This window comes from Equus przewalskii, chromosome X, assembly GCF_037783145.1.
Source record: "Equus przewalskii isolate Varuska chromosome X, EquPr2, whole genome shotgun sequence".
Classification (NCBI taxonomy): Eukaryota; Metazoa; Chordata; class Mammalia; order Perissodactyla; family Equidae; genus Equus; species Equus przewalskii.
The window spans coordinates 101,277,149-101,300,339 of NC_091863.1; positions in this window are offsets into that span (position 1 = coordinate 101,277,149).

Genomic DNA, 23,191 nt, shown 5'->3' on the forward strand with positions numbered 1-23,191 from the left:
TTGGCTAGGCTCTGACAAATCCTCAGTAAATTAGGCTCTGGCTAAATAGTTTGTCCTGAGGGCAGACTTTATTAAGAACAGAATGATCTGGCATATTTCAAAATGGTTCCTTTTCTCTTCCCCTGCCAGAAGCATGAGGAGATTTTTCTCTGGTATTCACTCTGAGGACCTGGTAGAGCTCCTGGAAGCAAAACTCACAAAAGTGTGGGCGTCCCTCTGTGAGGAGGCCCCATGGAGTTTTTATCCCTCAGACTTGTACACACTGAGGCTCCAGCACTTCATCAGTTACACTTCAGGTTTTCCTATCCTGGCACTGATTCCCAGGGGGATTTTTGCTCCTTGGTGTCTGTTCTAAGTTGTGATTTTCTGTATCTGCCTGTTTTTCTCTCCAATTTGGGGGCAGCCGTTTGCTTGTGACCTCACTTTTCTGGTGGATCTAAGAGTTGAATTTTCAGTTTGTTCAGCTTTTTACTTGTGAAGATGGAGTGGTGACTTCTAAGTTCCTTACATGCTGAACTGAAAACCAGAAGTCCCCATATGTTTGGTATTTACAACTTCCTATTCTGTGCTGAAATTCTCATCTTAAACACATTAATTACAGTTATTTTAAATTTTGTGTTTGGTAACCTCAACATCTGGATCTCCTAAATATCTACTTCCATTATCTAGTTTTCTGTTGATATTGGTCACCTGGTCTTATCTGTTTGTAGTATGTTTATTGTTTAAATGGTATAATTACTGTTTACACAAAATAACATTTATTGTTTTTGTTACATGCCAGACATGGTGTTTGAAATGTCTTAGAGATACTTTGAGATTCAAAATTTCTGTCTTTCCTAAGAGAAGATTTACTTTTGCTTCTTGCTATCATTAGAATATAGGTATAACAACACCTCTATAAATTCAGTGATTAGTCTCATTAGAAGCTGGGTTTAATCCTTTGTGTGGTCTTGTCTATATCCAGTTCCCTCTTTTTCTTAAAGATGAGGCTTCAAAAGTCTAAAATGAAGGTCAGCTGTGTTTGAGAGAGACTCTTCTCCTTACGGGACCCTGAATTGCAGTTGTCTCCCCCAAACTCATGAGACTGCTAAAAGCTCTGATGGTCTCTCAGCCTCTCAGAAGCCACATAATAATTGGTTAATATGTTAAGGGGAAAAGTGAACTGAAATGCCAAGCTTATCTTTTAATTTTTCCCTTTGTTTGGGATCTTGGCTCTTCAGACTCTTGCTGCCTTAGTAGCTCACTCATGCCTTAGAAATATCTTAAACAATATTTTCTATGGCTTTTCTAGTTGATTTCTGTAGGATGGTTTGCCTGAGTCAAGCTGATCTGTCACTGCTGGAAATGAAATTCTCCTGCACATATTTTGATATGTTATTTGCTACAAAAGTCTTGTGACTGAATCCTTTAACTATATTTGCAGTCTTTGGTTGGAGGAGTTACTTATCTGTCCTGGGATTCAGGGTGGGAAGGAATATATTCTAGGAGTGCTTTGTCAAGTATTTTACTCTCAAGTTTTCTGACTAATTTCCTCTTTCTTCTTGTTAACAATATCAAAGGGCCTATCAGTTCAAACGGCTAGCTTTTTTTCTACTTTCTGAAGATATAACACCAGTAAATAAAAAAGCCTAAATTAGTATAATATTTTGAAATGGTAATACCTTTTTATTGATGTAAATTAGGCTTCATGGTTATGATGTGTTGTTTTATATTGTATCACCTTGACTAGACTACATTCATCATTTATTCAATCAAATATTAATCTCAGTGATGCTGTGAAGTTATATTGCTGATATAAACTCCCTAATCAGTTGACTCTAAGTAGAGGAGATTGCTCTGGATAATCTAGGTGGGTCTGATTTAATCAGCTGGAAGGCCTTAGAAACAGGCCTGAGACTACACAGAAAGAGAGGGAAAAATTCTGCCTATGGATAACAGCTTGCCCATGGGATCCAGCCGGCCCTAACTGCCTGCCTGCCTATGGATTTTAAGTTTCCGTAGCACCACAATAATGTTTAAGCCAATTCCTTTAAATAAATCTGAGGATTTATTCAGAAAGAATCTGAAGCTTTCATATATATATCTTTAATTGGATCTGCTTCTTTAGTTAAACTGCAACTGATAAAACGTCAATGAACATATTCTTCAGAAAAAAAAATGAGGTCTTATAGTGTAAATGAGCACAAGAGTATGCCATAGCCATGGAATGAAATCTGTGGTATTATATTTAAATGGGTTTCTTTGTGCTGTATCTGGCAAAAATGACTATAAGATACATAATTAAGTCAGACTTCTTTAAAGTAATTAGCTTTGGGAATAGAAATGGAAATAGAAACACAATTAATGAATATGTTAATTTCATCCTGTGAAACATCAGGGGATTGTTGATCTTTATCCATGGCTTAAAAATACATACTGGATTAAATTGATGATTCCCGTAAACGTTTTTTCATTTCTAAAGAACAAAACATAAAAATGCTATTTCAAGGTTAAAGTTAAAACAATGAGAGAAAAACATCAATTTATTATCCTCTAGATTAATTAAATATGAAGTACTATGAGAAAATATTGACTAAATACCAGAAGGCTGTATTGATGTTATAAAAGAAAAGCCAGCGAATAATGATTCTTAATAATGCCCAGTGAGAGTAAGATCCCACCACTTTCTGTTAGTACACACTGTTTTTTTGCAAATAAGCCAACATTACCATAATAAGCATGTAAAACATCATAAATAACTAAGTGTGTATGCGGGAATAAATTACTTCTATACTAAGAAACTATGACCAGAGGGAACAAATATTCTTCTGGATTTGGGGCAAGCAAAGCTTTGTAGCAAAATAAAACATTCATTCCTTGGAAAGAATCTGAAGTTTTCATTTTAGAGTGATTCCCTTTAGAAGATTTTATAAATCTGGTTTTAAGTGAATTATTTTTTTAAAAAAAATCAATCAGCAGTTATATAAAACCTTCTTTTAGAACTCCGTAAAAATGAAATCCAGCATTTCTTAGTTGCTCAAATTGGCAGTTTTTGAAAAAGTAGGTTACTACTGTAGCTTTGGTTCACATAAAATTACACTTTAAGCATGTGCTAAAGGCATTATTATTCATCTACCAAAATATAACATATTAAAATCATATTTAAATGGCAATTTTAGCACACACGTCTGGGTTAGCTTAGGCTCCATGTTTTGTTTAGTCTTACAGCTCCAACTAAAATTTTCTTTTGACCGTCAGGTGTTTTATACAAACCTCTGCCTACTGTAATATTTACATTCTTAGAAGTAAAACAGAAATCTCATAATGTTTAAGTGCAAGGAGACTGATTTGACATCCTAACAATTTTGCAAAACTAAAAAAGTAAAAGAGCCAAGGGAAAGTAGAAAAGAAATGTAACAATATGCTAACCAATGGTACACAGTATTTTCTTTCTAGAGTCAACTTTAGTAGGACTTAAAGTATTATGACTTTGATGATTGCTATTATCATCATTTGCCTCATTCAGTAGGAGACCTTGTGCTGTACAATAGTAATTATCAAGAAAGTACACTTCAGGTATGCTGTACAAACTTGTTTATAACAGCATGGAATAAATGCCAGCTTCTATTTTACTATAATGGGGATTTTATTAACAAGCAGTGGTGAGACAGAGCCTTTTTTGAAAATACAAATGCTACCATACTTAGTTCAATTATTTAGCTCCAGGTTTTAATATTTTTAATATGTCTTAAAAGGAGAATTTTATGACAAAAGAGAATTTCAAACACCTTTTTCCTTTTTAAACTGCCCCTTGAAATAAAAGTCGTTATTTGACATTTGAGAAATATTCACTATCTTAAATAATAATTTAGATTTTCTACTACAAGCATTTAACCCTAGGACTCACAGTTCTTTTATTGATTTTAAAAGGAGACCCATTCCTGATTTATTTTGTATATTTGATTTTATTCTGGATTGTAACTGATATCTACTGCAAAAAAATCAACATACTACGTGCTGCCTCATCATGGTCCTACATCATGCTCCTAATTAAGGGAGGGCAACTCTGCAGATTCTTAATAACACTTAGGATATTATGAGTATCTGAAGCATTTTGATTAATTCATCAGAAAAGTAGCATTGTCTAAATGAATATTGGTACTTCGAAAATTTAGGAAACCAAGAGGACCAAGGTTCTTATTTTCTATGTGTATAGTATGCTTTATTTCTCTCTAGAAATTATAAAAGTCATCAACCTCAAAGGTTACCTATTTCCAATAGACACTCTTACCTTTCTCACACGTATGTATATCCACAAGTCTCCCTTTCTTTTGTTAAGTTTTCTAATTAAATGACTTTGTGTTGACAATAACTCTCTACCATCATTTTCTAAGTATCATAGATATATCACAGAAGATACTCAATGCACCCAAAGTTTATATATTTTTAATGCTCTGTTATAAACTATTGTAGTATAGCATAGTCTGTTTTTTTATTATTATTAAAGATTGGCACCTGAGCTAATCTTGTTGCCAATCTTTTTTCTTTTCTTTCTCCCCGAAGTCCCCCAGTACATATTTGTATATTCTAGTTGTAGGTCCTTATGGTTGTGCCATGTGGGATGCTGCCTCAGCATGGCCTGATGAGCTGGGCCATGTCCGCGCCCAGAATCCAAACCAGCGAAACCCTGGGCCACCGAAGCGGAGTGCGCGAACTTAACCACCTCGCTACCGGGGCGGCCCCAGCGTTGTCTGTTTTTGTATGAACTATAAACCTGTAGAACCACATCTTACCAATGTGCAAACTTTTCTCTGGTAACTTAAGATGCTTCCCAATTCTTCTGTGGCACAATATTGACAACTTAGGGATGCCAGACTTCAAAAGCCAATTAGCATGAAGTATTTCTCCCTGTATTAGACACAGTGAAAAAAGATAAATTTTATGTCAATTTTGTCTTGAAAGAATAGAAAATGCAGTGACCCAAAGTTGAGAGGAGACTTTTTTAGAAGAACATCAAGGAAGGCTGTGGCTAGAGCAAATATAATAAGGGAAAAATAATAGGAAACGGAGTCAGGGAAAAGTAAGGAGGAGGGAGATTATTGTTTAGCATGTAGGTCATTGTAAGCATATTTGTTTACTCTCTAAGTAGGATTGAGAGCCGTGACAAGATCTGACTTAGGTAAGTGGATGTATTTGTTGCTATGTGAATACTAGACTGTGTATATGGGCAAAGGTGGGGAGTGGGCAAGGGTGGGAGCAACTGGAGCAGTTAGTACTCTCTAAGTCAATCAAGAATGGTGGTTTCTTGGATCATGGTGATAGTAATAGATATTGTGAGAAGCTGTTACACTTTAGATTTATATAGAAGGTGGAACCAAAAGAATTTGTTAATGGATGGGATGTGGGGAATGAGAAAGAATTGTCATCAACTAAAAGGCAAAATGACTGTAGGTGGAATCCTTTTGGCAGGGAGAAGATAAGGAATTAGATTTGGGATATATTAAATTTGAGGTGCCTATTGGTAACTTACAGCTACTGCGGAGAAACCATTTGAGGAGACCTATAGCATCTACAATCTTCATGTTTTCTTACACTATTATAAATATGTCAGTCAAGATCTCATTGACAGTATCACAAATATTGACAATCTTGATATTCATTACATATCATAGTATTATATACACTCTCTTATTGGGATATAGAATCTGGGATCTAAAAAGAAGTGTGTCTCCTTGCTATTATGGTATTGACAAGAAGTGAAAAATGTTTTCTCTAACTTAGAAGCTAGTTTAACAACCAGAAATGGCTGGGTGGAAATCTTTCCATCACAGGCATGCATTTCAGCTTTCAAGTGGAAATAGAGAAACTCAAATACGAAATTTTAAAATGGGAAAAACTCACGTGTCCATTTGTATTAAAGTACTTAAGCAGGCAAACTGTTTGTGATACCCTGTCATCTAGCCTTATGCCTAACTCCCCAAACTTGCAAAAAGAATGTTACTAGCTGCTAGTGAGTGACACTAAATCTCCTATACCATGACAGGCATAATCCTTTGATAAAATAGGCTTCTTTATCTGTAATGTTATCATCTGTCAAACAAAGTGATGTGATGTCACGTCAAGGACAGAATATAATATGATTTGGGTATGGATACACTAAGTTTTCTTTTGCATGAAATAATCTGATTTAGAGATATCTGACAAGTACTGTAATTATTTAAAGTACTTATGACAAAGTAGCATAATTTGTCAATATTACAAACATAATTGCAACGTGAGTAGTCAAAATAATTGTGATTAAACCACTCTTTAGACACTATTTAGAAGAGGATAAAATGAGAATGACAAGGAACTGTGGTTACTGAAATTTAGAACTCAAGGAGAATTTTCAACCTATCTATAGGGATTGCTTTCAAAAAAAATGTTTTTCAGTTCTGATTTTGATGTTACAAAAGTATATGATAGTGGTTGTGCATTCATATGGGATTGTCAAATAAATTTTGCCTTTCACATGATGTGGCATACAGTTTATAATTGCCATTCCATCATAATATATCCTTCGAGAAGAACTTCACCAATTGTCCTCTCAGAACCTCCTTTTATTTTTCTTTAAAGAAACCTGGATTATAGGGCAAGTACATTCCCAAATATTTATGTTAATCTTCATCTGAGTCCACTTATGGATATTTATTATTAATCATTTTATTTATACAGCTGAACTCTTTGATTTCAAATGGATATCATATTCTTGTTGCTTATTTGCCTTATGCACTTTATCTGCAACATTCTATCAACTATGCAACTATATTTACTTTGATCGTTTTGGCTGCTGTAAAGATATAGTTTTGTTTAGACTCATGACTTGGATTATTCTTCTTTCTTACCTTTAATTTTTAAGTTGTATCGTATTAAGATAGGCTTCAAATTCGAAAATGCTGATTTATGTGACCGTGACCAAAGTCACACAAGGTCACTTAGTCTCCAAAAGAAAACTAAAATTCTAGATTTTGGTTATCACAATGAACTATTGGCCTAGCAGACTGAGCAATACATAACTCATTAAAAAGCAGTTAAACACCTACTAGAAAAATCATCTCCTTCTAATACTGCAAGAAAGTTTAGTATAAGCATCGTCATAGAAATATGTTTCTAAATATGAGCTTTGATGAAAGATCGGATCTCAAACTGCACACCACCATCCACATAATCTCCCTTTGAGTAAACTGTGTGTTTGTATATATGTGTGTGTGTGTGTGTGTGTGTGTGTCCTTTATGTGTACCCTAAAGGTAGGACATACTACACTGTGCCTCAAAAGGGAAGTCATTCGTGCCCATGCCATCAAAACTAATCAGAAAATCATATTCAAGATCCTCTCTTTCTCAGAATACTTGGATCTCTGTAGTCTGGTACTCATTCACCTGAAGTTGTTTTCTGACTCCTCTATATTTTATAATCCTTGGTGTGTTCAATTAAGATCATGAATTACATTAAACTGACATTTCTATATTTTCAACTCTCCTCTATAATATTATCACAAAGCTTTAAGGCATTGAACTCGATGTTTCAAATTACATATAACAATTGGATGATACTCTATAAGATATTTCAAAATAAACTAAACAGTTCATGATAATTTGTCCAATTCCAACCTGATTAGACACAGGGCTAAAATCTATGGGAGTCCCATTATGCCTAAAATTAAGTATTGCTATGGATAAAAACAAAATTTTCAACTGAAATCTTCATCTATACTAATATTCATACATGATGGCAACTTTAAAACTGGCTGAATACATTATTTACATGCAGTATACTCCTTTTTTCATATTACTAATAACAATAATAGGTAAGATGTTATTCTTCTGGCATCTTAGTAGACATCCTTGTAAAATACATCTTGTTTCACTTATGCCAATTAGATCTATTTTGATAAATAAAATTGGATTTAAAACACGTTTCACCATACTTATTCTATCTGACTGTACCGCTCTTCATGGAAAATCAAGAAATTAGACTTGGGAAGTAAGAGGATGGGATTCTCAGATACCTTGTTTGGGTCTTTATCCTTACAGTAATTAAAACAAATGTGTTGGACAAGAGTCTTTAATTTACAGCTATACTTGATGTCTTTCAATGCATTTGTTATCTTGTTTTTCTGGTATTAGTTCTGTAAAGTGATGAGGAATAGAATTTAGGCAGCTAAGTAACTTCACAAGGCTGGGCTGATGGTCCAGACTTCAAAGACTTCATGCTGTACTATTGCTGAATTCCAGATTGCCCTTGAGCCATCCCCAGCATCACGACCAGCACTCATTTGCAGTCTGCTTGCCCCTTCATTTGTGGCTATATATGAGCTTGTCAATACATCCTGGATTTTGGGACTAAATAACTTTACTTTTACAACTAGAGAGTAGAAAGAACTTGCTGGATATGGTGCTAAAATATAGGACTGTCTATTGTTCAGAGGAAAAGGTTGTACAATACCATCTTACTTACATGCTTCTCAAGGTATAACTGACAGTGAAACAGGAGATGATGCTTGACACAGAAGGTGACCTTTACCTAAACGTTCTAACATCCAAAATATAAATACACAAGGAAACATTCTCAGACTACCTGAATTGAGCTGATTCAGATTATATCTGGTTCCAAAAATGTTTTTGGTAGAAATGTAGTCCCATCATGTAGCAATTCTTAGGTCATTACATTCAGTTCTCTGGAGAGAGCTGTAATATTTTCATCTGAATTTGCTAACAAGCTTGACAGTACTTTGTAATTGTCATATGGTAATTAAATTGGTAATAGTAATCAGTATATAACCTTCCAATTTGACTACATCAAGTGGTACCTCAGGTAATTGGATGCATAATTTCTAGTATGCTTGCTAAAAAGTCTCATTATTCCAGTTATACCTCAAACTTCAGTAGTTAAGCTTAAAGTACTGTTTTTAAGGAAGAATTGAGAAATCTCCTCCATTCCTGATTTTTAGAAATGGAGTTATGATTTCTATTCATTTTATTAGTAGATATTTCTATAATGCTAATCTTTGTTTGATATACAAACCAAGCCAACTTAAAGTATTTTCAAGGTAGTGGAAACTAGTTAAAATGATTTATTTACTTCTTCTCCTAAATTATTGTGACACATTTAAATAATAAGCTTAATATATCATTTTAGGTGATATTAAGATGAACCTTTGTAAACTACATATCACCCCCAAAGATGTTGAAACTTTACAGGAGAGATCCATTTTTCGAAAGTACATAATTTTGCTTATAATCTTTTAGAATATCTCATACTCTACAGTTTTAAATAACTATAATTTTTCAACACATAATCCACCCCCACTTTAGAACATAGTAGTCCCAGTTGGAGAAGATCCTAAGAGAATCTTAATAACAATTTCTATAATGGCTATTGTAATCTGTTTGGCATGAACCAGCCTAATAGTACTCACGTTCTTTTCCTATTCCTTCTCCCAATATATTTTAACTTCATTTTCCAGTACTGCTGCGTTGTGTTTTTTTCAACAGACAAGACTGTAAAAATAGCATTCAGCAGTACTCTCTGGCAGGAAGTTAGACGGTTTTGAGACATTGGACAAAGGGTATAATGTACTGTGTGCTATGTAGTTTAAAAATATGTGTACTTACAGTGTTTAAACAATGTTAGTAACGTAGTTTATGTAGAAGCACAGGATGTATGTTTTAGGAGATGCATATAGAGCCTATGACCTTTGCATCAGACAGTCAGCCTCACTCCTACCAAAAAGTAAGTCTTAGTCTCAATAGATCACAAATTAAAAGAACAACTATGTTTTACAAAATAGAAATCATCGAGGAATAAATGTTAGGTTAAAATTGGATTTTTTAAATTCAGAAAAAGGAAATTTTCACTTTTGTACAAAGAAACGTGAAGAATAAGTTATTTTAATAAACCACAGCCGCTATAGGAGAAAAAGCATATACTTTGGACTCAGACAGATCTGATTTGAATTTGAGCTTTACGATTTACTACCTGTGTGAGCTGGGGCAAGTTATTCAATTTCTCTAAGCTTTGGGTTTCTAATCTGTAAATATGTATAAGAAAATTTACTTCCCAGTGTTGTATTGAGGATTAAGTGGGATAATGAATATAGAATGCTGTTAACTCAGCATATTTATTGTAATATGCAGTAGCCTATTGATATAAGTGTTTTGCTAAGTGATTTTATTAACTTATTGTAATGAGACTAGATTTTGGATAAAGGCCTAGCCAGTCCAAGTTTCTTGTCCTTGCCCTGTTGCCTGCCCTTGCCAGATTTCATCCTGGCTACCTAATTTAACATCTAAGGGTATATTTTTTAAATTGTGGTTTTGAGCTTATGAAAATTTGTTTTAGAATTGAGTTTTTTTATCCAGAATGTCCGGATAATTTTATGGATCTAAATTATTTCCTTCATCCTAAACCAGAAGTCACAGTGAGTTAAGCTATTGTACTTTAAGGAATTCAGAATAAATACATTTACCAACCTACGGTGTGTTAAAATATGGACACTCAAGTACTAGGTAACAAAAAACAGCGACAAAAAGCAAATCAGAAAGAACTTCTTTATCTTTTAATAAAAAGTCTGGATTCTTAGAGAAATAGACATAAAGTAGTTGACATCAGGCCCAGCTGGCCCACCACGCCTCTTGAATGCTAAAGAATAGAGTTAAACATGCATGGTTGAGGCAAGAGTGTGATTGAATGGGTTGGGTTGGGAAAAAATAGTAAAAGAAATGTTTTGTAAATCAAAAATTAGAAAATAAAGGATAATAATAGGAAAATCTGTAAAGCAGTGTCATGGGTGAGGATAGAAGGGCTAACCCAGGAGTGAGTCTTCAGCATCTGGAAGAAGTCCATAGCATTTTTTGATCCATCAAAAATATGAAGCTCCTTGGGGCCGTCCTGGTAGTGTAGTGGCTAAGGTGGCATGCTCCACTTCAGAGGCCTGGGGATGGTGGGTTCTGATCCCAGGTGCAGACTTATGCACTACTTATCAAGCCATGCTGTGGCAGGCATCTAACATATGAAATAGAAGATGATGGGCACAGATGTTAGCTCAGGGTCAATCCTTCTCAGCAAAAAAAAAAAAAAAAAAAAAAAAAAGAGCTCCTGATATTTTTTCAAACTATAGTATGATCAGACTATTATTTTTAACTCTGGTACAATCCACTTACATGATTTTGATATAAGGGATTATTTACTAGTTTCTAACCAGCTTCCCTCATAGTTTTCTCTTAGTTTCAGTACTTTCAAATTAAAGATACACACTCTAGACTATTGTTAGTAATCTAATGTTGCTCCTTCTCATCCATTTTCTGCTCTGCACAGAAACTTGATAATTTTGCAACTTACTAGGAAGACTTCATTTGGAATTGTATGTGGAAGTCATTAATGCTTTCACCAAATATTCCAGTTTGCCTCTCCTTAGTTACACAAGGCAGGATTGCATTTTCTGTACTGCCTCCTTAGGGTTAGATGGAGCCATAACTAGTTCTGGCTGGAGTGGTGAGGCATTCACTTGCCAATGCAGAGCATTTAATTTGAGATGAAAAACCTTCTAGAGCTTTCTTTTTCCTTTTCCATAATGACTGATACTGTTCAAGCTGGTGATTATTCTATCTTCCTGGGTTTCAGAGTAAGGTGACTCAGAGCAGAGTCCCTAGACAACCAGTAATAGTCCGGTATTGTGTGTGAGAAATACATCTCTATTGTTCTAAGTCACTGACATTTTGAAGTTGTTTGTTACTGCAACATAATTTATCATGATGAAATTATAAAATTATGTTGAGCATCACATGTAAGCATCAAAGATATGCAGTCAGAATTATTGCAGAAAAAAATGATCGCTACAACAGCCCTCAGTGATAAAATGCTTTTCATTTCTTCCTTACGTGATATTCTTTCAGACAGGGGGAGGGCTCCATGCATGAAGATGTTTTAGTTAAGCCCAGATTTTATGCTTTTTGGTGAGGAAGATTGGCCTGAGCTAACTAACATCTGTTGCCAATCTTTCTCCCTTTTTTGTCCTCCTCAAATCCCTAGTGCATAGTTATATATCCTAGTTGTGAGTCACTCTACTTCTTCCACGTGGGATGCTGCCACAGGATGGCTTGATGAGTGGTGTGTGGGTCCATGCCCAGGATCCCAACTGGCGAACCCCAGGCCACTGAAGTTGAGTGTGTGAACTTAACCACTCAGCCTCGGGGCCAGCCCCCAAATCCAGATTTTTTAGTGCTTAACATTATATCAGAGAAATACAAGAATTCATCAAGAGAATATAGATGTACAGTTTGGAAATAGACTTAAGGTACTATATTGCCTGACACTGTGTGTATTTCTTTGGCTGTACAAAAGTTATAATATCTTCCAAATGATTGCCTTCATTTTCTTTTAAATCACCCAAGAACTCAAGAGTCCACAAAAACAGAAAGGATCTCTTGACAAAGAAGGTAGTTAATGGCTCTTAAAAGTATGTTTTCTCTCCCTCGGTGGGCAGGAGGGAACTCCTCAATATCTATCCAATAGCTCCAATATGAGACATCAAATTGATACACAGAATCAAAAATTCTTTAGAGAGCCAAGAAAAGTGACATTAATTGCTACTGGTTTTTTTCCCCTGCCTTTCTCTTTTCTTCCCTTCTCTCTGTCTTTACACATCTCCATCACTCGGCACTGATTCCCTACTATGTCTTCCTCTCAGTTTCCCCACATTTTGATCATGTGTTGTAAATAGAAAGTATTTTAAGCATTTCCGGAAATAGAAAGTAATACAGAAAAGTAACACCATATTATTTGGGCTTATGTGGGTTTTAAACACCTGGCTTAAGGGATCAATGGAAAATATTAACGTAGACATTTTTTATCTTGATCCGTATGTCTAGTTGGAGTTGATATGCTCTTTATATAAGATTATTTGAAATACTCCTCAGTGGTTTTCCTCAATGCCTGTTAGCTATTTTGTCAAATGAGAGTTGACACACAATTTGGTAGGACTCACTAGAATAAGCATCATTTTTTTCTTAAATCTATAAAAGACTGAGTAGGAGCATTTTAAATTTACTAAAATTCCCATTGCATCCACAAGCAAGAGGTGATAAAGAAAAGCACTGTTAAGAAGGCAGACGTTCTGCAAAGGGATCTGGTTTAGTGAGTTAAAAAGAACAATGAGAATACATAGAAATAGTTCAGTGTTTTTAGTAGTTGGTTTTATTTCTTATACAACTATCATTTAACTTGTGAAAAACAATAGAATAATCCTGATGTTTCACTCTTTATTTAACCAAGAAAAATCTTAAGTTACATTATTTAAAATTTTAGATTACTCCAGAACATAAATAGCATTGAAAACTACATTTGTCCACTGTTCTTTTCCCTCAAACCTCGCCAATAAACTTTGAAAGAAGATCTTCATTTAGGGGGAAGGATTATAAATACTATAGAATCACTGATGGGGAAATTATCTGCATTTGGGGAGAGCTTCAAAGAGGAGGTGGCATTTGAACCATAAAATGTAGTAGTTTCTCATATGGTATGAAGTTCCACAGGCGAAGGGAATAGTATAAACCAAGAAACAGACATTCCGTTGTGTGATGGGTTTAAGAACATGCACGATGGGTAGAGCACATCACATTCAGGAGGAATAACAGAGAATGAGGCTTGGAAGGAAAGCTCAGCCAAGCTGGAAAGCACCTTGTATATCACTGTTAGTCAGGGTATAGTGCAGGAAATACACTGCTTTAGGTACTTTAAGTTATTTTTCCAATTATTAACAAAACTAATAGTTAACAGAATTGAGATTTGATTGTAGGCAGGCTTGTCTCCAGAGTTTGTGCTCTTAAGCACTATGCTGTAGATCAATGTATGGATAACAGCTTTTATGAATAAAGTACAAGCTAAGGATCAGGAATCAAGGGATAATTGTGTAGGGTTGCATTCATTATAATTGTCGTGGGGGAAGTAAAGTTTGGATTGGTACTTGAAGTATGTTATTTTCATGGTGAGCAGAGAGGAAGCGGGAGGTAGCCAAAAGAAGAGCAAATATTCTCAAACCTCATTTGATTCTTTGTCTTAAAGTAATTTTGCATTTTCTCTCTGTCTTTTCTCCCTTCTCCTGCTCTTTGTTCCCCTCCTTCCTTTCTCTCTCTTTCTCTTTCTCTCTCTAGCTCTTGCTCGCTCTCTCTTATCAGGAGGCTGGAATAGAGAGATGGACCAAGTTACCAGGCCCTTCTAACTTTGTTTATAGTTTAAAACAAGAAATAGTTGTTTCTGAGGTATATTTTGCAGTTAATAGACAAATAGAAACATACAGTGTATTTCTAGACCATATTTACAAACTACAAATGTATGAGACTTTAGTTCTCTTTAGATCTCTCACTACGGTGTTTATATAACACATTGTGGATCTGCGTTAAAATTACATTAACGAAGAACTCTATCACCCTATCTACTTATTACACCCAATTATAAAACTTGAGCTGCTTGGCTAAGGGATTCAGTAACCTTTTCAGAGCTTATAATAGGAAGCCTAATCACGTGGAGGCGGTAGACTGCATTCTGAAAATGAGTCCAGTTGTCATGTAGAGTAAATTTTAATGCCCAAATTCTCTGTAAATTGGGCAGTTTCCTGAAATTGAATGAGGAGGCTCTATTTAATCAGCTTAAAACTATGAAATTTGAATTCATTTGCACTATAAAAATAATGACTATATCTGAGATAAATGCTAAAGGAACCTTTTTGCTTTTTATTCTAATTAGAGTTCCTGCATTTATTAATTTTATTTCTCTTTATATGTTTTAAGGCTTTTAAATTCTGATCGAAATTGTATGTTCAGTAATAAACATTGTTAATTTTTGTCTCCCATTCCAACATTCTCTTAAAATACAGAAAGAAAACTATCTTGTTTTTCATAAACACATTTATCATAAGTTTCATATTGCTTCTGTAGTATATAATGCAGTCCAGCCTCGGTGATTTACCATATCTGGAGTACCTTTAATTCAAATTGTTTGTTCTTAAATTGTTAGCATTTCTTGACTTGACACTATTACACTGTATATAAAATTCTATGCATAAGAATGATTTAGCAATCAGTTAATTTCAGTCTTCAAACCGCTCACCTTTTCCATAACATTTGGCATTGTTAGTAAGTCCCAACTCCTAGAATGTTTCTTTTCCTTTGTTTTATAACTACTGTCTCCTTTTTCCTCCTACCTCTTTGAACATCCTTTATTTGTTCCTATCACTTACACTTCCATTTAATTATGAGCTTCCTTGAGGCACTATGCATGTCTATCTTTATATTCTCATGCTGACAATGTTTTTTGGAAAACATAATTTCTTCCCTTGTCTTCAATTTTTATCTATACGCTAATCTAATTCTTAATTTTTCATTTAAGCACTCATTCATTTAAGTAGTATTTTTGAGCACCTACTACGTGTTAACTATTTTGATATGCGTTGAATTAAGCATAGTCCCTGTCTTCTAGGAACTTGTAGACTAATGAAGGACTCAGGCAAATCGATGTGGGGGTTTTTAATCCAAGTAAAGGCTTTGGTAAGTACTTTTGTGGTTGGATCAGAGTATAGGGGGATGAGGGTGGTAAGAAATGAGGTATAAAGTTCTTTTTAAACATTTGGAAGAAATATTTGCAGTTTGAGGTTATTTTATTAAAATAATATTTAACCTGGATGTATATATACATATAAATATTTTGTGATAGTGACAGAAATCTCTTAACATTAGTAACATCCATTATTCATTTTAACAGCCTCTTCTCAAAACCAAGTTCAGTAGTGCCTTCTTAATGTATTCTCAGGATATTCAATAGAGACATACGATTTTATGTGACAAAGTTCTGAAAAATGACCGACATTAACATAGAGACACAGGCATTGATTATCAGAGTGAGAGTTGTCTTACTGTTAATCATTTTGAAAATATAGGTTGGTGATAGATATAACATTTCCTTATCCACTTGGCTCTTCACCTATATTCTTATTTAAACTATGACAACTAATTTCATCATTAAATATTCTGAGAATTATTTCCAACATAGAGATGCAATTTTTGGTTTAAGAATTCTTTGAGCAAAATGCTGGCATAGGAAAGACCTCACTAATATAATCTTGCTATAAAATATTGTTATTAAACGCCTGAAGCTATTGGCAAGGATTTCTAGAGGCCAATATGTGAAGGGAAGAGACAACTATCTGCACATTTAAATATTCCCATGTCTTAATAACAGTGCAAGGGAAGTTAGAAGTCAGTCATCAAATGATGCTTTGAATCATATCAGCAATTTCTTGTGTAAGTGACATGGAAATTGGAGTAGATGGAGATGTGGATAATTTATTAATTTCAGTGCCACCTGTAAATGCAGTCATGATTTTTGCAATTAAATTCTATTTTACCTTTAGTTGACAAATGAAAGGATACAGACAACTAAACGATTTCTTGTTAAAAGCAGAAGAGCAAGCCTATCTTTAAAACATCAAGAAACCTAAGCGCTGAAGTAGTAGCAATTGAGTTTTTAGCCCTGGACATTAATAAATGCTCCTGGAGTAAATTTCTCTCATCATAAGATTGAAAGAAAGAGAAAACGCTGTTGAAAAGCATAGTGGTTAAGAGGACAGACTCAAAAGCTAGACTATATTGATTCAAACCTCATCTCTACCACCTATCGGCTGTGTTGCCTTCAGCAAGTTATTTAACCTTTCAATGGCTCAATTTCGTCATCAACAAAATAAGGACAATAATTAGAATACCTACCTCATAAGGTTGTTGTGATGATTAAAGAAGATTAATATAGGTAAAGCACTTACAACACTGCTTGGTGTGTTCTTGCTATTACCTTTTTGGGACCAGTACAATATAATGCAAAATGTTAAAGAAAAAACGTAATGCTTATAATTTATGTGAAAGTAAGTTAGAAACTATAAGCCTCATAAAACTAAAGGTTTTATTTTATATATTTCAATACTTATGTATAAACAAGACTTTCAGTTTAAGATAATGGAATGGTATAGACACTTGAATAACTCACCAGTGATACAAGTGCTATCTTATGATAATGCAAATCTTAGTGAAACCACGCCCCTAAAAATCCCCTGGCAAAACTTGTGAGCAGAGAGGAAAAATTTTTAAAAGAAGGAAAGTGATACAACTTCCAGAATTTAAAAAAAAGTTTTCTCTAGAGTACTGAAGATCATACTGGGATCAGATATCTCATAAGCAACAATTGACGATAATTTTAACACATCTATGGAGTTCTAAAGGGGAAGAAAAGATTGCCTATCTAGAAAGCTGTATGTGCTATTTGATCATTCCAGGGGAAAATCAAAATATAGTTATTGACTCAAAATAATACTAATATAAGATAAAAACAGCTAACATTTATTGAGCACTTACTATGTGATAGTCACTGTTCTAAATTATATACATATAAATTTTAGTACTACCTGTAAATGTAGTCATGCATTATATATAATGCACACAATTACATATAATGCATGCAAACTTTGTTTGCCTATATATAAATATATATTATAATTTAATCCTTAAAAACCACCCTATGAGTCAGGTACTAATACTATTCCCTATGCCTCACAGGAATTTTTTATGGAGATATCGTTTTCCTTTATTTTATCAATGAGGAAACTGAAAAACTAAAGCACAAGGTCACACAGCTAGGAGGATTCAAACCCAAGTAACTTGCTTTCAGAGTCCTTGCTTTTACTCGTCATGGCATACAACTTCCCATAGAAACTTTTCACAGAAAAACACCCTAGTCCAAATACATTGGAAATTTATTTACAATAAAATGAGGAAGGAGAAGATAGGAGCAAGATGGACAAACAAATAGTAAAATGGCCTGAACTTTCAATATGCTATTTAAATCAATTTTTCTTTCTATAACTCCCAACCTTCTGCTGGTTGTACATAAGAACCCAGTATCTCACCATATTAAAATGGTATAACCTATATATAGCTTTCATAGCTTTCCTTCAGCTTTACTTGACTCTCAGTTCATAGGAAGTGACACTGAATGGGAGAATTCTTGAAGTAAAAGGAGATCTGAAGTCATTATCCTAAAAGCTATCTTTACAGGAAAGTTACAAATACACACACACATATTTATCACACTTCAATGGCAGAAGCCAACTGGCCTTCACAAATAATTGGTAACTGTGAGTAAACTCGTATATAAAATCCCTACATAGTTTTTGCAAGAATGATCTAGACAAGAAAAAGTTATTTTCAAGGTAATTTTTAGATTTGGGCCCCCAAAGCTACACATATATTTACAAAGATGGAATTCAATCTAATCTACCAAAGACCTGAATTCCAAAGTCCCAAGAAGAGATGGGATAACGTCAATGGAGAGAATGGTAGAGCCCTTTATTCTGTCCCAATTTTTGGACCTTATTTTGTTTTCACATGATATCAGCAATTTCAGTTCCAGCTTCTGAAGCACATGTAGCACTGGGAAATAGGCTGGGTGTTTGTATTGTTTTGTTTTGGTAAAATAAATGTTTTACTTGTTAGTATGTTCTAATCAATAACCTGCTAATCATATATCATACAGTCTATTACACAAGTCAGAGATGAGTGAAAATAAAAATGAACAGGGAACTGAGGACAATGGTAAGAGTGGAGTTGGAGCGATTGGCTTTGTGCTGGCATGGGGATGGAGTGATTGAAATCTAGGAGGTCATTAAAGTAGAAGAATGATGAGCACTTGAATATTACAACCTGTTTGAAGAAAGGTTTACAAAGAGAGAGGAAGTGGAAAAGAGGTGATTACCAGACAAGGTTATCACAGGTGTGTTTCTAGTTGCCAGTAAAGTTCTTTGTATGTAGGAGTTTTTCAATAAATGTTTGTTGAATGAATAAATGAATAATATTGTGTATCTGGGTCATCAATCTTGACCTTAATGTAATTAGGGTGCTCATTGAAGTTGAAGGGGAAGATTCTGCATTTACTCTGTTTTTCTTTTCCTTTTTTACACAAGATTTCACAATCCAGTGCAAATGAGATATTTTGGTGAATAGAATACATCTCAAAATTCTCAAACCACCACCATAATTTTGTAATTTCTCAATATGTTATCATTATAACACCTGAATTTAAGGATGCAGTAAATTATTACTCAGTTTTTTTACTAATGAGTAAGTCCATTATATTCCTTTAAGCAGGTGTAATTTTGTAGAAGGGAAAAATTATTCAGTAATTCTCCTGGCACAATGTTCTGATACAATGACTACATAAATTGTTTATCTATTGCTAACGAGTGCTGGAACTGTACACCAGCAATAATTGTTGTAAGTTGTCATTAAACATGGCAAGATTCCATGTGAACTGTGAGATAAAAGTCATGACTCGAAAAAAACATTTCCTAGTAATAGAAAAGGAGTGGAAATAAAAGAAGGAAATGAGGACGGTACTGCAAATTCAAGCTTCACCTCTAGGTTGCAGAATCTGCCTGAAAACATCGTCTCACCACAATTCCTCAACGTGATGTCCACACTGAGTAAAGAAAATTCTGCTAGTTTTATAACATGATTTTCACATTCTGGACTTAAAAAAAAAGTCTCTCAGTTGGCTTAGGTCAGACGTAAAGTAATTCATTTGAAAATTCTAAATGGGTGGTATATTTTCTGAATCATTCTACAGCTGAAGATTTTCTTCTATTGCCTTCACACATGGAAGTCATCGTGGCTGAATATAAAAGAGCTCTTTAGATGTTGTTATATTGCCTTCAGGACTAAGATGTTTCTAGATTATCTTTATTATTTTTCCCCTTCCCAGATGTCTTTAAGACTTCAAAATGTATCCTTATAAGGCAGGAATTTAACAAGAATATATTTAGATATGGGTTTCTTTTCATTATTTTTGCCTGAAATTTTGTATGCCCTTTTAACATGCATACATGGGCGTTTCTTTAACTGAGGAAAGTTGTCTTCCACTATACTTTTTATTACAACTTCTGTTACATTTGTTTCTCAGATACATCAATTATTCATAGGCTGGATCTCCATTTTCTTTCCTCCACAGCTACCATTTTTCCTCTTGTTTTCATTCCTTTTTCCTTTTCTTGGGACGCCAATAAAACTTTCTAAGATTTTATTCTACATTATTAATTTGATACTCTACAGTATATTTCTTTTTAGCAACTCCAATATGCATTTTAATTTCCAATCTCCCATTGCATTTTTGCTTAGGTTAAAACACTTCTTTATCTTTCAAATCTCCCTTTTCACCTATTTTTGTTGTCTATACATCTCAGAATGTTGTCCATATGACTTTGCACTTTTGTATCTCCAAGGCATGGTTTCTCCCCCACTATGTTTAGGATGTCAAAGAGTTGTAAGATATTTTCTTCTGGATCTTGCAAGGACTCATTTGCTGTGATATTCTCTTCTTGTGAATTTTATGTTCCATTTCTCCAGTCTTCTGTGATTTTTTTCATAGCCGGTGTACTGAGATTTTTCTCTTTACTCATGTTCAAATGAGGCAAGTTCTCTTCAGGCAAAATATTTGGCAATAGAACCAGTGAGTTGTTTGCCCTTGGTCCCAGTCTTTGCCAACTCAAAGAACAGTGGAATACCTTTTTTAGTCCATAGTTAGAGGATAGGTTAATATCCACGTATTTTAGCCCTATTTCTAGTTTTTAGCTGCCATGAGCTTAACATAGTTATGCTTTACTTCAGTAAATTTTTCTTCACTCGATCTTGTTTCATAATGCATGATAAAAATTTATAATTTCCACCCCCCAGCTATAACATTGATTTGTGGGTCTTAGATGTTCCCAGGATAAAATATACTACTACCAATTGCCTGTCCAGTCATTTTTCTAGGAGTTTCTGTCTCTCAATGAACATAGAGAGATAGACAGCTTAGACAGACTGTTTGCCTTATAAAGTAACACTTCACAGTGGAGATATGGTTGTCCAGAGATCTGGTTGGTGTGGATCCTGGGACTCTGAGCCATGGACCACAGTGTAGAATTGCATAACCTCACCCATCTTATCCCTACCCATCTCACTTTTATCTTCCATCCGTCTCACTTTCATGAGGCAAACTCCTCTAGTTTCTTAGTCTGGTCTCATGAGCCCAGATACTGGCCTTTGTTGTTTGTTTTGTCTGTTTTTACCTTTTGCTCTGTGCCTTCTCATAATTTTCTGTGAATTCACAATATTCTCATAGGAAGTTGGAAGAGACTTCATCAGAGGTTAAAGGTCAGATATATTTTAAATCAGAAATTGCCAATCAATTATTCAGCATAGCGTACATTACAGATGGATAAAAATGTTTGACAGAATTGATGCAAGTTAATCAGCACTACTGGGGAAAACATCTCAATGCTCTATTATTGGTTATTTAATAGTTTCATCATATTTTTAGACTGATAGAACATCACACACACGAAAAGCTACCTTGATCGATAAGTGAAACAGTAGTGGCTCCTTTCAAGTAGTCTCAGAGCAAAAATGTAGCTTAGAAAATCCACTTACTAAAATTGTTTCGAGTGGTATGAATATCTCATTGCCCTAACATAAAATATATAATTGATGTTAATTTGCTTAACTCATGAAGGCTGTAGTAAGGTTTAAAGTTTAACCTTATAGTATTAATAAGCAATTTATAAGTTAATACTTTACCCTGACAACATAATAGTATTACTGGGTACATTAAAAATATGCCTCCACACACATAAGAGTTTAGTTAACCAAAAACCTCAAACACTCTCTGCTTACATTAGCTGCCTTTTCCACACCATACCTAGAAAAGAATATCACTTTACTATCTTCCATATGCCTTATCTTCACCATATCCTCTGATAAATCCAAGTTGGCATCATCCTTAGAGGGGAGTAAACTACTTCAGTTCCCTCCTTGTGCTTTGTGTCAGTAGCCAAAAGCTCTTTTGCTTTGCCCAGATCGTCAAGTCCATCTGCCAGTATCCTCTCCAGCTCATTATGCCATCTGCCAGGCACTGACCTATCACTCCCCTTGGTCTGGATGCCACATTGTATGTGTCTGGCATCTCCAAATATTCCCTACTGTCTCACATTCTTCCAGAATATAGAGAAATGACTCAACCTGACATTTCAAATCTAGCTAGAGCTGGAGCAAAAAGAGCTGGTATTTTACCCTGTGAAGCATTCCAACTATTCAATGTAATAAGTATTTTCTCAAAATAGCAGTGGAGTTTTTCACCATAGAATAAGATGGTTGGAATTTTTTCTAGGGAATACTGATTGAAAGGGAGGCAAATATTCATTTACATTCGATGACTTTTCTGAGTAAATACGAATGCAGTTTTGAAAGGAGTATACATTTAAAGACTTTAAGTTAAAATTTAACCCTCCAAATATAGTGTTAACATTACTGGGAGACATCACAGAGTAGAAAAATAACCACAGGCTTTGCAATAGGAGGGCAATGATGGAATCTCAGCTCTCTCTCACCAGTTCTGGGACCTTGGGCAATGTTTTTAGCCTTTCTGAGTTTTAGTTTATTCATCTGCAAAATAGGGATAAAACCCTACTTTACAGGATTGCTGCAGGATTTAACGGAAGCTGTGTACCGTGAAACATTACTTTAATTATAATACACTTAAAGTCACTCAGTTACTATTTGGTTGGATTTTAGGGATGCTCAACACTAAAAACGATAGCACTGCCTTTACTTGAGTGACTAACTCCTGGAGAGTAACTTGGACGCTGGGGAAAAAGCCCCCTATAGTAAAATGTAAAACAGGTAAAAATGAGCTTCCTTTCATTTTTCTTATTGAGTTTCCTGGTACGTCAATGGAGATTAGGCAACAAAACACAGTGACAACCCCCTAACACCATCAAACCCTCTATATATCGAGAGAAGTCTGTTTTGTGGACATTGGTATCTCTGGCTCAATTTAAAATTTTCATTCTTTCATTTCTGATGGATGGAGGATAAAAAACCACTAAGTTGGATGAGATATCATTGACAGCTGAATCAAAGATAGCAGCAGAAAATCTTCAATCCAACACACACACGCACAAACACACATTTTAAAATGAGAAAATATACCAGAACGTTGTTTTGAAATTCTCATTTATTAAAAAAGGGCATTCGCTATTTAAATACCATGAAAAGCAATGCGATGAAGCTGTGATGATCAAACTATCATCCTGTTATACCA